The 14,922-nt window shown below is 45.6% G+C and overlaps 1 protein-coding gene across 2 annotated transcripts in view; it reads left to right on the forward strand.

Annotated features, from left to right (window-relative positions):
• rps6ka5 (ribosomal protein S6 kinase, polypeptide 5) overlaps positions 1-14,922 on the forward strand; it is a 227,051-nt gene that overhangs the window by 658 nt on the left and 211,471 nt on the right. The gene's annotated exons all lie outside the window — the stretch shown is intronic.

Genomic DNA, 14,922 nt, shown 5'->3' on the forward strand with positions numbered 1-14,922 from the left:
CTTAACGGGATTTTGACCCAGGGCAGCACATCCTCCCGTCCCCAGCTGCAGCATCGCGCGCGAAGGGGGCTGCTGAAATAAGGTGCATGACGGCAAATGCACCTCTGACAACCTATTGCATTGAAAACAAAAAAACCCTTTCTCCTGCGTAGGACTCCAAAGTTTGCAGCTGAGAAAATAAAATGCATAATTTGAAATAAATGCAACCTGGAATGCTTGGGGGGAGGGGGGAGGGGGGGGGAATCAATCTTCACGGGTATTTTTTTTGTAATTGGTGTGTGAGTCGTGTTTTACATTCGGACGCCGCTTTAAGGCTGAGACTGTGACCTGTATTAAATGTCATTGCTGTACTTTGCCAGATCTGCATGTTATTTTTTGCTCCTTTTTTAGTTTGCAACCGTGGGTTTGTTGTGCCAGTACTTCCACGGTTGATGTTTAGTTGCATTAAAAGTCGTGGGAACTGTCCTGCGCATAGAGAATTTTGCTAATTATTTTTTATTTGGGTAATCTTTCCGGGGGTGGAGAAGGGAATAACGCCGCAGTTGTTCTTACTGCTGGGATTAATAATGATGGACCCCAAAGGTATTTGCAGATTTTTAAAGGCCTTCCCCCTCCCTCCCTTGTCATATTTTTGGTGGTTGTGTGGCGTTATTAACCGTGTTAGATTTACACTGCTAGTGCATGATTTCTGACAACTATTAAATACGTTTATTTATAGTGGTAGGATGTCTGTTCAGGGTATGTGTCCAAACAGATTTGTATATGTTGCATGTCCAAGGATGCTGGATTTCCCTTTTTTTAAAACTTTATTATGAAACGACATCACGTATTTTTCAAAACTAGGTGAGCAAGGTATTTTTGTAGAACCAGACGAACTTAATATGCAGCTGTTGCATTAGAGAAATCTGGTAGAAGTATTTTCTGATCAGCTGGAAAACCCTTGTGCATTTCCCCTTTTGCCGCAATTGAAGCTTGTTTCTTGTGGATGGGGGGGGGGGGGGGGCGGGGAGATTTATTGCATTTGCGAAGCTGTAAAATAAGTGGGAGGAGACGGGAGTTAGACTGAACAGACAGTCATGTGCAGTAGTGGGAGCAGTTAACACCTCTAGTAATGCCATGGCATCGAAAAGACCTGGCGCGATTATCTAACACTTTGAACACAATAGTGTAATTTATTTCGGCAAGGAACATATTTCTACAGTGTATGTATTTTTTAATAAGCAGAGGGAGGAAAAGCACCTTAGAGAAGTGTGTGTGAGAGACACCCTCCCAATTTCTTCCAGCGTCACATTTCATCGTAGTAATTCATAGAACTTTGCAATTATCTTTTTTTGTATTGTGTCGAGAATAATGAGTTTGAAAGAAAAAGAAAGACCTGCATTTACATAGCATCTTTCATGACCTTTGCGACATCCCAAAGCACTTTACAGCCAATGAAATAATTTGGAAGTATAGTTTAAGAAACAAGGCAACCATATTTTTCACAGTATGGTTTCTCAATGACCACAAATGACCAACTAATCTGCCTTAGTGATATTGGATAAGTATATACCACGGCACTGACAGGACTCTAAGATAAAGGCAAAATACTGTGGGTGCTGGAAATCTGAAACAAAAACAAAAAATGCTGCAAAAACTCAAGCCGGTCTGACAGCATCTGTGGAGAGAAAGACAGAGTTAACATTTTTTTAACTCTTGTCTTTCTCTCCACAGATGCTGTCAGACCTGCTGAACTTTTCCAGCATTTTTTGTTTCTGTTGCACTGGCAGAACTCTCCTGCTCTTCAAAATAGTGTTAGGGGATTTTTTTCCTGCAAGCAGAGAGGGCTCAGTTTAACGTCTCGTGCAAAAGACAGCATGTCTGATCATGTAGAACACTCTGTCCTGCAGTGAAATGTCAGCCTAGATTTTGTACTCAAGTTTCTGTTGTTGGGCTTGAACCCATGACCTTCTGACTTGGAAGTGAATGTGCCAGCACTATAAGTAGGTTTTGAAACTATGGGATGGCTATTGTGGCATAAGGCTGTCACTTGCATTAGGGGTTATTCTGAGTTTGAGGCTGAGGCACATTGGTCCATTGTCAAAACACCGAGCGTGGAGCAAGGGTGGAACAACAGCTTTCAACCACATGTTCTATTCCTACCCAGCTTACGTATGAACAGAAGCTTTACCTCGAATTTAAGTGATGCCACCTGACATAGGATGTTGGGGAAGACTACTTTTGCCTCCCTCCTTCCACCCTTCTGACTATCTCGCACAACACAGGGGAGCCATTTGGCCACTGCTTGTTCTGATCAATAACCCATGTGAAATTGTTAAGCTTAGATATGTTATACATACTTTATCAAAGCATTTTTAAGCTTTGAGTGTGATCATGGTTAACTGAACAAGTGTTAAAGCAACCTTTTGTGATACAAACTCAGTTTCTCAAAAGCAACTCCTCAGTAGTTAATCTTTGTTATATAATATGCTATGGTCTTGTGGCGCAGTGGGTAGCATCTCTGCCTCTGAGTCAGAACCTCGGGGTTTGAGTCCCACCCAGGGCTTGATGGCCAAGGAAGACGCATTCATATCGTGGCCAAACATGTTGATTGTCAGATAAAAGCAAAATACTGCGGATGCTGGAAATCTGAAACAAAAACAAAAATAGCTGGAAAACTCAGCAGGTCTGAGAGCATCTGCGGAGAGGAATACAGTTAACGTTTCGAGTCCATATGACTCTTCATCATTGTTGATTGTCAACCTGCAAATCCTTCCAACAATGGCAGGCAATAAGATTTGGAGAGATTCCTGGTCAGCCATGTGTTGGAAAGAAAGTTAGAGCCTCTACCATCACCATCCACAACTCCAGGCTACAACATACATGTAAAAATGTATGTTGTCACAGCGAGTTGGGCTCCCTGAGTGATCTGTAACACACGCATACATATAAACATATGAATTAGGGGCAAGAGTAGGCCATTCAGCCCCTTGAACCTGCTCTGCTATTCACTCAGATTATGGCTGATCTGATTGTGGCCTCAACTCTACATTCTGCCTACCCCATAAAGCTTTTGATTCCCTTGTTAGTCAAGAATCTACCTACCTCTGCCTTAAAAATATACAATGACACTGTACCACTCACTAGGGAAGGGTTCCAAAGATTCATGACCCTCTGAGAGAAAAAAAATTCTCATCTCCATCTTAAATGGGAGGCCCCTTATTTTTAAACTGTGTCCCCAAGTTTAATCCATCCCACAAGGGGAAACATCCTTTCAGCATCCACTGTGTCAAGTCCCCTCAGGATCTTATATGTTTCAATAAGATCACCTCATTCTTCCAAACTCTAATGGATACTGGCCCAACCTGCCCACCACCTCCCCTGCCCCCTTCCCAGGTATCAATTGAGTGAACCTTCTCCGAACTGCTTCTAACACATTTATACCCTTTCTTAAATAAGGAGACCAAAACTGTATACAGTACTCCAGATGTGGTCTCACCAACGTCCTGTACAACTGTAACAAGCATCTCTACTTTTATATTCCATTCCCCTTGCAATAAACAACATTTCATTTGTCTTCCTAATCACTTCTGTACCTGCATACTAACTTTTTGTGATTCATGTACCAGGACATCCAGATCCCTCTGTGCCTCAGAGTTTTGCAATCTCTCTCCATTTAAATAATATGCTGTTTTTCTATTCTTTCAGCCAAAGTGGAAAAGTTCACATTCTCCCACTTTATACTCCAAAATACATCACCACCATATTATATGCCATGTGATAATGCATTAATTCTGTTGGCTAATTTATGGAAATAGATACCACATCATTCTTTTTTTTAAAAACGACACATATTATTGAAGACCTAATCCATACAATGCAGGACACCAGCAAGGTTAAGAAGGTAAAAACAAAAAGCTAAAAGCTACTGCGGATGCTGGAAATCCAAAACAAAAACAGAATTACCTGGAAAAACTCAGCAGGTCTGGCTGCATCGGTGGAGAAGAAATCAGTTAACGTTTCGGGTCTTCATGACCCTTCGGCAGAACTGAAGCATAGTTAGGAGAAAGGTGAAATATAAGCTGGTTTAAGGTGGGCGGGGCGGGGGGAGAGAGAAGTTGGGGGTGTGGTGCTTGTGGAGATAAGCAAGCAGTGATAGGAGCAGATAATCAAAAGATGTCACAGACAAAAGGATCAAAGAGGTGTTGAAGGTGGTGATATTGTCTAAGAAAAGTGCTAATTAAGAATGGAAGACAGGACACTCAAGGTACAGCTCTAGTGGGGGTGGGGTGGAAAGACTAACAAAGTTTTAGTTTTAGATTTAAAAATAATGGAAATAGGTGGGAAAAGAAGAATCTATATAAATTATTGAAAAAAAAGGGATGGGGGAGAAACGGGGTGGGGATGGGGGGAGGGGGAGTTTAAGATCTAAAGTTGTTGAATTCAATATTCAGCCCGGAAGGCTGTAAAGTGCCTAGTCGGAAGATGAGGTGCTGTTCCTCCAGTTTGCGTTGGGCTTCACTGGAACAATGCAGCAAGACAAGGACAGACATGTGGGCAAGAGAACAGGGTGGAGTGTTAAAATGGCAAGCGACAGGGAGGTTTGGGTCTTTCTTGCGGACAGACCGCAGGTGTTCTGCAAAGCAGTCGCCCAGTTTGCGTTTGGTCTCTCCAATGTAGAGGAGACCGCATTGGGAGCAACGAATGCAGTAGACTAAGTTAGGGGAAATGCAAGTGAAATGCTGCTTCACTTGAAAGGAGTGTTTGGGCCCTTGGACGGTGAGGAGAGAGGAAGTGAAGGGGCAGGTGTTGCATCTTCTGCGTGGGCATGGGGAGGTGCCATAGGTGGGGGTTGAGGAGTAGGGGGTGATGGAGGAGTGGACCAGGGTGTCCCGGAGGGAACGATCCCTACGGAATGCCGTCAGGGGAGGTCCTCCTTCTTCCTCAACCGAGGTTTTCCACCCACGGTCGTTGACAGGGCCCTCAACCGTGTCCGGCCCATATCCCGCGCATCCTCCCTCACGCCTTCTCCTCCTTCCCAGAAACATGATAGGGTCCCCCTTGTCCTCACTTATCACCCCACCAGCCTCCGCATTCAAAGGATCATCCTCCGCCATTTCCGCCAACTCCAGCATGATGCCACCACCAAACACATCTTCCCTTCACCCCCCCGACGGCATTCCGTTGGGATCGATCCCTCCGGGACACCCTGGTCCACTCCTCCATCACCCCCTACTCCTCAATCCCCACCTATGGCACCTCCCCATGCCCACGCAGAAGATGCAACACCTGCCCCTTCACTTCCTCTCTCCTCACCGTCCAAGGGCCCAAACACTCCTTTCAAGTGAAGCAGCATTTCACTTGCATTTCCCTTAACTTAGTCTACTGCATTCGTTGCTCCCAATGCGGTCTCCTCTACATTGGAGAGACCAAACGCAAACTGGGTGACCGCTTTGCAGAACACCTGTGGTCTGTCCGCAAGAAAGACCCAAACCTCCCTGTCGCTTGCCATTTTAACACTCCACCCTGTTCTCTTGCCCACATGTCTGTCCTTGGCTTGCTGCATTGTTCCAATGAAGCCCAACGCAAACTGGAGAAACAGCACCTCATCTTCCGACTAGGCACTTTACAGCCTTCCGGGCTGAATATTGAATTCAACAACTTTAGATCTTAAACTCCCCCTCCCCCCATCCCCACCCCGTTTCTCCCCCCTCCCTTTTTTTTCAATAATTTATATAGATTCTTCTTTTCCCACCTATTTCCATTATTTTTAAATCTAAAACTAAAACTTTGTTAGTCTTTCCACCCCACCCCCACTAGAGCTGTACCTTGAGTGTCCTGTCTTCCATTCTTAATTAGCACTTTTCTTAGACAATATCACCACCTTCAACACCTCTTTGATCCTTTTGTCTGTGACATCTTTTGATTATCTGCTCCTATCACTGCTTGCTTATCTCCACAATCACAACACCCTCAACTTCTCTCTCCCCCCGCTCCCCCCACCTTAAACCAGCTTATATTTCACCTTTCTCCTAACTATGCTTCAGTTCTGCCGAAGGGTCATGAAGACCCGAAACGTTAACTGATTTCTTCTCCACCGATGCTGCCAGACCTGCTGAGTTTTTCCAGGTAATTCTGTTAAGGTTAAGAAGGTGTTGTCCAAGGGTGGAACTGCCCTAGTTTGATTCTATGCTTAGCTATCTAATAATAGACAGAGAATGACCTGCAGTGGCTTCTCTTTTCACTCCTTCCCTGTTAGCTCTGGAGTTGCACAAGAATCTATTCTTGGCCACTTTCTTTTTCTCAACCACATACTACCCCTCAACAATATCATCCAAAAACACATCAAGTTCCACATGTGTCGCTCTATGCATCTGCTGTATCAGCTTTACAACTATTTCTGATTTGTCACACAGCTTATCCAATATCCAGTACTCCAACAAAATATTGGAAAGGCTGAAGCCATTGTCCTTGAGCCCTGCCACAAATTTGACTCCCAGTCCACCATTACCAAACCTGGTAACTGTAGCTCGGCAAGGCTGTTCACAACCCTCAGGTTTTGTTTGATCTTGGGTTGAGTTTCTGATCACCTCTGCACCATCACTAAGACTGCCACTTCCACTGTAACATCACTCAAATCTGACCTTCCCTCAGCTCATCTTTTGCCAAAATCCTCATTGATGCCTTTGTTACTGTAGTTTAAGGGTCTGGCACATTTGGGTTAATGTGAGACTGAGTACACTACCGCCCACAAAGTGATGTAAGAGAGCACATGACTCGCACCCAGTGTCTGTCTAATGTAGGACAGAGCCATGTGTACTAGCAAGCATGGAGACGGTTCCTTGCTTGTACCCATTATTGTATAGTTGTAAATAGTTCTAATAGTCAATAAAGACTTACAGTTATCTTATGTATGAGTACAAAGACTTCTTCAGACCTACCGGACTGTAATCAACACTCTACAACATGGTGGCAGTTTGTGGAAAAACCCAAGACCTCATAGAAAATGCAGAGGAAAACTAAAATGCTGGAAGATTGAGAAAAAGTTCAGCAAAGCAGTCTGCCCTGAAAAGCTGCTCCAGAAGCAGAGGTGCAGAGGAAAATTTGCCAGGAAAAAGCCCCAAAGAATGGCTTGGAAATTGGAGGCAAAAATTAAAAATTCCTTATTGCAGCGGGAGACTCCATTGAATCCCCTTTGGAAGTCCAGCTTCCAATAGCAGAGACCTAGCAGGGATGAGCTAAATCTTTTAAAACTCCAGGCTACAGCAAGTCCTGAGACTTCTTTAAATAATTCAGAGTCAGAAGTGCAGTTTGAAAAAATCCATCGCTAAAACCTGATCCCCGCTGTCTTAACACCTGTCCGAGCTCGCTTCAAAAACATTTAGAAATAATTAATTGAATACTCTGGGAGCATCACAACTTCTGATGTCAGCTGTGAGACAGGAAAAGCCAGGATTTGACAAATTTGTGATGTTAAAGTAAAACGTTGAGCTAGAGAACTCTGCAGGCAGTCGATACAGGCAGCCGTTGTTGAAAAAAAATTTTTTCAGTTGAGCCTAATCGCCATTGTAACAGAGCCCGCCAAATCTGGCAAGTGCGGGAAATCTCTTTGTCTCCAAGTGAATGGCGATGCCATCTTGAAATTTAGAAAGCTCTTAAAGCAGACCCTAGACTTTTAAAAATTTAACATGGATCAGAATTCCACACTTCCAAATCAATTCAGACTAATCCAAGGCCCAGATCAGTCACATAATTGGGGACTTTGGAGGAAAAGATTCCTAAGATACAGCATTGTTTCAGGTTTAGATAAAAAAGTTAACACACTGCTTTACTCAGTAGGCCTGATCGCAGATGATATGATTGTAAGACAGGGAATAAATGAATTATCTGTTAAATATGAAAGAGTACTAAAATCTTACTACGTTTATTTCAATCTATGATGCAATAAAATATTTGAAAGAGCTAAATTTAACAAGCGAGCCTAGCAGCCAGGAAAACCTGTTGGTTCATTTATCAATGATCTGTACAGGATGGCAGAAGGTTGCAAGTAAGTGAATGTGGAGACTTAAAATCTAAACTCATCAGAGAGAGAATAGTGGTAGGAGTAGTGGACTTTGCTCTCTCTGACATCACGCAAGCAAAGGAAGATCTAACCCTGAAAAAGGCAATCCAGATAGTTAGACAGTCAGAACTCCGTGTGCAGCACAGAGCCGTTTTAAGAGGAGAAAATAAGCCCTGGTGCAGAGGCCAGCCCACGGTTCAGCTAGTTAAGCAACAAAAGCACAGGGACACTCCAGGCCAGGGAAAACAATACCCGAATTGGCCAGCAGAGCGACCTTGCCAACACTGTGGAACAAAGCACCCCCACAAGCGAGATCAGTATCCTACCATTTCAGCCCAATGCTTTCAGTGCAACAGGATTGGGAACTACAGCAAACTGTACAGGACAGAAACTCTGAAATGCACAGAAGGCCAAAAGATCATCCACGAGGTCGAGACTGAAAGCCCGGAAGACATACAACCATTTTTCTTGGTTTCTCATTTTGGAAAGCGGACATTTCGGTCAATGGCCATTTAGCAAATTTTAAATTAGACACGGGGGCCAGCATAACAGTCCTGTTGAACAAAGAACCATGGTTAAAAGACCTCTGGCTTCGAAAAAAAGACACACCACTCTATGGGCCCAGAGGAATCCAACCTCCAGTCATAGACATGATTCTGGAACCACTAAGGTATGGCAACAAACAAATCTTCAAGCTGATGTATGTCAATCATAACCAGCCTTTCTCTCTCTCTTGAGCAGAGATGCCTGTGTAGCCCTGGATCTCCTCAAAATGGCAGAAGACAACCACTGTTGTTAATCATACAGAACTTCAAGTTCCCAAATACTCAAACAAACAAAGGGTTTCCTGAATAGGACTTCAACTCTGAACTGTCCTCCTTTTTTGCAGAGCAGATTTGTCCTTTCTCAATTCAGGTGCTGGAAAACCTTCAATGGTCAGACCAGCCAACCACCCAAGATATAACCACATGCCTCCAGTGGAGGATGTAAAAGAGAGCAACCAGCAGTCCAAAGAGCTTCAAACTCTGGCTCCAACGATAGTACAGCAGGTCAACATTGCAACCACTGAACATATGCTGCAACTCTCAGCCAGCATGCTAAAGCCTCAAAATATGCTGGAACCTGGTAGCAGCCGTTCATTGCCGACAGCGAAATGCAAAGGTGAGCGTATACTAAACCTCATTCTAGTCACAGAAATGCTCTCTCTGCCACAGACGACATCGCCACGACCCACACAATGATGGAAGAAGTGAAACAAACAACAAGGAGACAAATACAATGTTCGTCTATGCCACAAGAAACAAATTAGAGTAGCAACCACCGACCAGCACATCAGCCAAACCGGCCAAGTGTGGTTCAACATGAAAGAATGGAAGAAAAGAATGAAAACATACCGAGATGCCAGAACAACCTCCAAAACTACAGGAAGAACCAGGAGCGACAGAGCCTACCAATCCTCTGACAATTGTGGGAATGAGATATGGAAGGGTTATAAAGCCTCCAGACAGCCTGTACCTTTGAATTGAAGGACTTGAAGGAGGGAGATAGGGTAGTGATACTGTAGTAATGACAATGTAAACGTATGATAATAATAACAATGTAAGACATGAGGTAAACTATAATCACTTAAAATAAAAACAGAATTACCTGGAAAAACTCAGCAGGTCTGGCAGCATCGGTGGAGAAGAAATCAGTTAACGTTTCGGGTCTTCATGACCCTTCGGCAGAACTGAAGCATAGTTAGAAGAAAGGTGAAATATAAGCTGGTTTAAGGTGGGGGGAAGGGGGGAGAGAGAAGTTGAGGGTGTGGTGATTGTGGAGATAAGCAAGCAGTGATAGGAGCAAATAATCAAAAGATGTCACAGACAAAAGGATCAAAGAAGGTGGTGATATTGTCTAAGAAAAGTGCTAATTAAGAATGGAAGACAGGACACTCAAGGTACAGCTCTAGTGGGGGTGGGGTGGAAAGACTAACAAAGTTTTAGTTTTAGATTTAAAAATAATGGAAATAGGTGGGAAAAGAAGAATCTATATAAATTATTGAAAAAAAAAGGGAGGGGGGAGAAACGGGGTGGGGATGGGGGGAGGGGGAGTTTAAGATCTAAAGTTGTTGAATTCAATATTCAGCCCGGAAGGCTGTAAAGTGCCTAGTCGGAAGATGAGGTGCTGTTCCTCCAGTTTGCGTTGGGCTTCACTGGAACAATGCAGCAAGACAAGGACAGACATGTGGGCAAGAGAACAGGGTGGAGTGTTAAAATGGCAAGCGACAGGGAGGTTTGGGTCTTTCTTGCGGACAGACCACAGGTGTTCTGCAAAGCGGTCGCCCAGTTTGCGTTTGGTCTCTCCAATGTAGAGGAGTCCGCATTGGGTGCAACGAATGCAGTAGACTAAGTTAGGGGAAATGCAAGTGAAATGCTGCTTCACTTGAAAGGAGTGTTTGGGCCCTTGGAAGATGAGGAGAGAGGAAGTGAAGGGGCAGGTGTTGCATCTTCTGCGTGGGCATGGGGAGGTGCCATAGGTGGGGGTTGAGGAGTAGGGGGTGATGGAGGAGTGGACCAGGGTGTCCCGGAGGGATCGATCCCTACGGAATGCCGTCAGGGGGGGTGAAGGGAAGATGTGTTTGGTGGTGGCATCATGCTGGAGTTGGCGGAAATGGCGGAGGATGATCCTTTGAATGCGGAGGCTGGTGGGGTGATAAGTGAGGACAAGGGGGACCCTATCATGTTTCTGGGAAGGAGGAGAAGGCGTGAGGGAGGATGCGCGGGATATGGGCCGGACACGGTTGAGGACCCTGTCAACGACCGTGGGTGGAAAACCTCGGTTAAGGAAGAAGGAGGACATGTCCGAGGAGCTGTTTTTGAAGGTAGCGTCATCAGAACAGATGCGACGGAGGCGAAGGAACTGAGAGAATGGGATGGAGTCCTTACAGGAAGCGGGGTGTGAGGAGCTGTAGTCAAGGTAGCTGTGGGAGTCGGTAGGCTTGTAATGGATGTTGGTGGACAGTCTATCATCAGAAATTGAGACAGAGAGGTCAAGGAAGGGAAGTGTCAGAGATGGACCATGTGAAAATGATGGAGGGGTGGAGATTGGAAGCAAAATTAATAAATTTTTCCAGGTCCCGACGAGAGCATGAAGCAGCACCGAAGTAATCATCGATGTACCGGAGAAAGAGTTGTGGGAGGGGGCCGGAGTAGGACTGGAACAAGGAATGTTCCACATACCCCATAAAGAGACAGGCATAGCTGGGGCCCATGCGGGTACCCATAGCCACACCTTTAATTTGGAGGAAGTCAGAGGAGTTAAAGGAGAAATTGTTCAGTGTGAGAACAAGTTCAGCCAGACGGAGGAGAGTAGTGGTGGATGGGGATTGTTGGGGCCTCTGTTCAAGGAAGAAGCTAAGGGCCCTCAGACCATCCTGGTGGGGGATGGAGGTGTAGAGGGATTGGACATCCATGGTGAAGAGGAAGCGGTTGGGGCCAGGGAACTGGAAATTGTTGATGTGACGTAAGGTGTCAGAGGAATCACGGATGTAGGTGGGAAGGGACTGGACAAAGGGAGAGAGAAGGGAGTCAAGATAACGAGAAATGAGTTCCGTAGGGCAGGAACAGGCTGACACGATCGGTCTGCCGGGACAGTTCTGTTTGTGGATTTTGGGTAGGAGGTAGAAGCGGGCCGTCCGAGGTTGGGCGACTATCAAGTTGGAAGCTGTGGGAGGAAGATCTCCAGAGGAGATGAGGTCAGTGACAGTCCTGGAAACAATGGCTTGATGTTCTGTGGTGGGGTCATGGTCCAGGGAGAGGTAGGAGGAAGTGTCTGCGAGTTGACGCTCAGCCTCCGCGAGGTAGAGGTCAGTGCGCCAGACAACAACAGTACCACCCTTGTCAACGGGTTTGATGACAATGTTGGGGTTGGACCTGAGAGAACGGAGTGCAGTGAGTTCAGAGAGAGACAGATTAGAGTGGGTGAGAGGAGCAGAGAAATTGAGACGGCTAATGTCACGCCGACAGTTCTCAATGAAAAGATCAAGAGAAGGTAAGAATCCAGAGGGAGGGGTCCAGGTGGAGGGAGAATATTGGAGGTGGGTAAAAGGATCCGTTGAACGGGGAGAGGACTCCTGCCCAAAGAAGTGAGCACGGAGACGAAGACGGCGGAAGAAGAGTTCAGCATCATGCCGAGCCCGAAATTCATTGAGATGAGGGCATAAGGGTATGAAACTAAGTCCTTTGCTGAGCACTGAACGTTCAGCATCGGAGAGGGGAAGGTCAGGGGGTATAGTGAATACGCGGCTGGGGCTGGGATTGGAAGATGGGGTGGGGACGGAGGGACAAGCAGGGGTGGAGGGTCCCAGATGGGTGTTGGAGTCCATGAGTTGTTGGAGCTTGCGTTCCTTAGCACTTGAGAGAAAGAGAAAAAGTTTCTTGTTGAGGCGAAGAATAAAATGAAACTGGGGGCACGCGCAGCTTTGAAAAAGGGTGCGGCGGTGCTACTGGAGGGAGAGGTCGAGTGTGTTCATATGGCGGCGCATGGCACTGAGTGTGGATCTCAGAATGCGACGGGAACAGCAGTCCGAGAAACGTTTTATGTCCCGGAGATACCTGTAATCCTGGGTGGGTTCGAAACAAGAGGGATGGAATTTCAGTTGAAATCCACGTGGGGTGAGTCGGAGACGGAGACAGTCACTGAGAAAGGAGATATGGCTGTGAAAGCGGGTTTTAGTAAACACCTTGTCAAACACCAGGAGAGAAATGGAAAGCAATGAAGGTGAGCAGGGCAGAAGAGACAGGCGGAAATCCTGTCGGAGAACAGAACCATACTTCTTCAGAGAGGGCATTTCTTGAAGAGAGGTGGCAGTCAATTAAACACAGAGATAAAAACAAAAAGCTACTGCTGATGCTGGAAATCCAAAACAAAAACAGAATTACCTGGAAAAACTCAGCAGGTCTGGCAGCATCGGTGGAGAAGAAATCAGTTAACGTTTCGGGTCTTCATGACCCTTCGGCAGAACTGAAGCATAGTTAGGAGAAAGGTGAAAAAAAGCTGGTTTAAGGTGGGGGGGAAGGGGGGAGAGAGAAGTTGAGGGTGTGCTGATTGTGGAGATAAGCAAGCAGTGATAGGAGCAGATAATCAAAAGATGTCACAGACAAAAGGATCAAAGAAGGTGGTGATATTGTCTAAGAAAAGTGCTAATTAAGAATGGAAGACAGGACACTCAAGGTACAGCTCTAGTGTACAGCCTCCACATTCAAAGGATCATCCTCCGCCATTTCCGCCAACTCCAGCATGATGCCACCACCAAACACATCTTCCCTTCACCCCCCCCTGACGGCATTCCATAGGGATCGTTCCCTCCGGGACACCCTGGTCCACTCCTCCATCACCCCCTACTCCTCAACCCCCACCTATGGCACCTCCCCATGCCCACGCAGAAGATGCAACACCTGCCCCTTCACTTCCTCTCTCCTCACCGTCCAAGGGCCCAAACACTCCTTTCAAGTGAAGCAGCATTTCACTTGCATTTCCCCTAACTTAGTCTACTGCATTCGTTGCTCCCAATGCGGACTCCTCTACATTGGAGAGACCAAACGCAAACTGGGCGACCGCTTTGCAGAACACCTGTGGTCTGTCCGCAAGAAAGACCCAAACCTCCCTGTCGCTTGCCATTTTAACACTCCACCCTGTTCTCTTGCCCACATGTCTGTCCTTGTCTTGCTGCATTGTTCCAGTGAAGCCCAACGCAAACTGGAGGAACAGCACCTCATCTTCCGACTAGGCACTTTACAGCCTTCCGGGCTGAATATTGAATTCAACAACTTTAGATCTTAAACTCCCCCTCCCCCCATCCCCACCCCGTTTCTCCCCCCTCCCCCTTTTTTTCAATAATTTATATAGATTCTTCTTTTCCCACCTATTTCCATTATTTTTAAATCTAAAACTAAAACTTTGTTAGTCTTTCCACCCCACCCCCACTAGAGCTGTACCTTGAGTGTCCTGTCTTCCATTCTTAATTAGCACTTTTCTTAGACAATATCACCACCTTCTTTGATCCTTTTGTCTGTGACATCTTTTGATTATCTGCTCCTATCACTGCTTGCTTATCTCCACAATCACCACACCCTCAACTTCTCTCTCCCCCCCTTCCCCCCCACCTTAAACCAGCTTATATTTCACCTTTCTCCTAACTATGCTTCAGTTCTGCCGAAGGGTCATGAAGACCCGAAACGTTAACTGATTTCTTCTCCACCGATGCTGCCAGACCTGCTGAGTTTTTCCAGGTAATTCTGTTTTTGTTTTGGATTTCCAGCATCCGCAGTAGCTTTTAGCTTTTTGTTTTTATCACTTAAAATACATTGGATAAAGACTTAAGGGAGATGTAGTATAATGTTCTGGCATTGGGTTAATGTGAGACTGAGTACAGTACCGTCCACACAGTGATGTAAGAGAGCTCATGACCTAGGCCCAGGATCAGTCTACTGTTGGACAGAACCATGTATACCACAAGCATGGAGACAGCACCTAGCTTGTACCCTTTACTGTATATTTGTAAATAATTCTAAGAGTCACTAAAGACTTAGTGCATATGGCTATGAAGACTTCTTTAGACCTACTGAACTGTAACCAACACCCTACAACAATTATCCCTTGACTTGAATCTTCTGGTACTCTCCTGACTGAGCTTCCATTTTACACCCAACATAGGTTTCTACTCATCCAGAACTCTGCTACCAGTATCTTAAACTCGTTCCAAATCTCGCTAACTCATCACCCTATGCTTGCCAAAATTCACTGGCTCCGTGGCCTACGAAATCTCAGTATTAAAATGTTCATCCTTGTTTTCAGATTCCTCTGCAGCCTTGCCCCTCCCTGTTTGTGTAGCCTCCTTT

This window comes from Cetorhinus maximus, chromosome 18, assembly GCF_964194155.1.
Source record: "Cetorhinus maximus chromosome 18, sCetMax3.hap1.1, whole genome shotgun sequence".
NCBI lineage: Eukaryota > Metazoa > Chordata > Chondrichthyes > Lamniformes > Cetorhinidae > Cetorhinus > Cetorhinus maximus.